The 2850-nt window shown below is 46.5% G+C and overlaps 1 pseudogene; it reads right to left on the bottom strand.

Annotated features, from left to right (window-relative positions):
- Nucleotides 1-2551: 2551 nt before the first annotated feature.
- Nucleotides 2552-2850, bottom strand: LOC114489130 (annotated as a pseudogene).

Raw genomic sequence — 2850 nt, 5'->3', positions numbered from 1 at the left:
ACTGTGATTATCATTCCCCTTTTCCAGAAAAGAGAAAACCGAGGAGCCAAGAGGCACAGCCGAGGCCTCTGACCCTGGAATCAGCACGTCCAGAACTCTCCCTCCACCTCTTGTCCACAAGCAGGGCCCAGACTGCCCCTCAGTCCGGCCCTGACCCACACAGTGGAGCCACACAGTGGTCCATGGCTAGGACCCATCCCCAAGTGAAGGGATCTTGCCTTTCTGGATGACAGACACCTTTAAGAATCAGGTGGAAGCTGTGAAAACTCTTCCCAGAAAAATGCTCATGCGCACACACACAATTTGTACACACTTTAGGAAATTCACCGATCCCCCTCAAGTCTTCCCGTGGCAAGGGGGTGAAGGCGGAAGTCTTCTTGGGTAAGGGCTTCAGCAGAGGGTATTTTCCAGTCTGGAAAGACAAGGCCAGCCTTTGAGTTCTGAAGGTTTCGTGTATTGAGAGAGTGGAAACAGAATTCTGCATCTACGTTTGTTTACTTCGCCAGAGCGCAGAACAGAAAGCAGCCTGTCCCGGGAGCCCTGTCTCTGATCAGTCCCTCCCACACCCAGACAGCTGAGCGCTGCTGGGGGAAATCTCACACTTCTGCCGGTTCACGCCAGTGCACGTTTATGGTTTCTAATCCCAGATGGGTCTGTAACACTGCCTGGCACCTCCTACTGGTACCAGATGAACTGTTACCAGACTAAAAGGGTCCCTCTGCCTGTGCACAACCGAGCCCAGTAAGATTGAACAGGATCTTGTAGCAAAGAAAGGGTTTGTTTTCAGGAAGTGGCCCACGCCCAGAGTCCAGGTGAGCTAACGCTCGAAGGTGACCTGGCTCCCCTTGGCTTCCAGGAAATGGGTTATACAATGGAAAACTCATTAATCATGGTGACTGAGGGCGTTAGGGTCGTGGTCACTACTGATTAATCGGTGCTAGAGGGAGTTGTTAATCAGTTTATTTGGTCCTGATGTCAGCCCTGATGTTGCATTATCTGCATTTACTGCTTTTTTCTGGACCTGGAGCTGAAACACAGCTGAGCTCTTTATGTTATCTCCAGCTTGGTTGAGATTCTGTCTCCGGGGTCCAGAAACCCAAGGCTTTGTTCCTAAGATTATTTGAGGCTGACCAGAACCTCGTTGGCCTGAGGACTTATGGATTAAGGGAGTGAACACGCAAGGGAGAAGGAGGCAGGTGAGTCAGGGTGCTGGATGAGGCCAGCTGGAATCAAAAGGAAAGAAAGAAGAAAAGGTCTTATTGAAGACATGAAGTTTCCGTGAGGTTACATAAGCACACACCCATTCTCCGCATGGCCATTCAACGCCTCCTTAATGATTCTTTGAGCCTTAAAAGTTTTCATGTGTTAGAAAAAGCACAGTTGCACATATTTTAATTCATATCCTCTAAATTTTTAATCCAGTTTCTCCCTCCACTTGTGCTTTTGACTCTCATATTTATTTGCTTATTTGGGTTTTTTTAGAAGCTGCCATACCTGGCACCAGGCTGGGCTCTGGGATACTTACCATGGTGTCTCTTCTCACGGAGCTACAGGCCGGAGAGAAAGAGTATCACTCCACAAGTAATTAAAAATATGATGAGGGTTACTAAAGGGAAAGTATTATCAAATGTGTTGATCTGGGGGGTTCAGAAGGCCTACCCCCAAGCAAGTATCATTTAAAGCCAAGTCTTGCCCTGACTGGTGTGGCTCAGTTGGTTAGGCGTCATCCTGCAAAGAAGAAGGTTGCTGGTTCCATTCCCTGTTAGGGGACATGCCTAGGTTGTTACAGGTTCAGTCCCCAGTCAGGGTGCATAGGAGAGGCAACTCACTGATGTTTCTCTCCCTGTCTTTCTCCCTCCCTTCTGCTCTATCTAAAAATAAATACAACCTTAAAAAAAAACAAAGCTGAGTCTTGAAGGATGATATGTCAGTTAGGAATGCTTTGGGCTGCAAACAACAGAAAACCAAACATTGAAACCATGAAAATGTTTATTGTTTTCTTAAGAAGCCTGAAAGCAAAGGGCTCCAGGGTTTTTAAGTGGCTCAGCAACATCAAGAGCCATGAGTTGGCATCTCTTCAATTTTCTTTTCCGTCAGTCATTTTTAAACCTCAGCGGGGTTGTCACAGATTCAAGGGTGACTTTATTACATAACATCATCCCAAAACAAAAAGAAGAGACAAGGTACTATTTCCCAAAAAGCTCCCTTTCAAAAGGGCACAAAAATTCATTGACAGGTTCCCACAAAAAGGGAAAAATGCCTTTAAAAATATTTTATTTATTTTTAAAAAGGGGGAAAAGAGAAAGGAAGAGAGGGAGGGAAACATCAATGTGTGAGGGAATCCACCAACTGTCTCTCTTGCACCCTCAACTGGGGACCTAGTCTGCAACCCAGGCATATGCCCTGACTGGGAATTGAACCAGCAACCTTTTGGTACACAGGCCGGTGCCCAATCCACTAAGCCACACCAGCCAGGGCCTCTTTTTCTTTTTTTTTTTAACATAAATTAATCCATTTATTATAGGTTAGCATGTTTCAAATTGTGGAGCACCTAGTGGTCTTTCAATTCCTTCAGTTCTTCTGAGGACAGACTTTAATGTGATGGAAGAAGCGGTGTTGTAGGTTCAGGCACTGCCAGTGACTGTTTTCAAGCAGGAACCACAGTTCCAGACCCCCACGGCTTGCCTCTTCATCTCAGCTGCACCACGGAAGGAGCAAGTGTACTTGCCATGCTGGCTGATTTCAATTTTCTTCACCATCTTCCTGAGGGAGGTGCCATAATAGGTTTCGTATTTACTGATACCTCCAACCTTCTTGGTGCATTGAGCCATGTGCCGCAAACTAGGTCGG

The sequence above is a fragment of the Phyllostomus discolor genome, chromosome 14 (genome assembly GCF_004126475.2).
Source record: "Phyllostomus discolor isolate MPI-MPIP mPhyDis1 chromosome 14, mPhyDis1.pri.v3, whole genome shotgun sequence".
Taxonomy (NCBI): Eukaryota; Metazoa; Chordata; class Mammalia; order Chiroptera; family Phyllostomidae; genus Phyllostomus; species Phyllostomus discolor.
The sequence above is the reverse complement of the archived record's forward strand: the minus strand, read 5'-3'. Positions and strand labels throughout refer to the sequence as shown.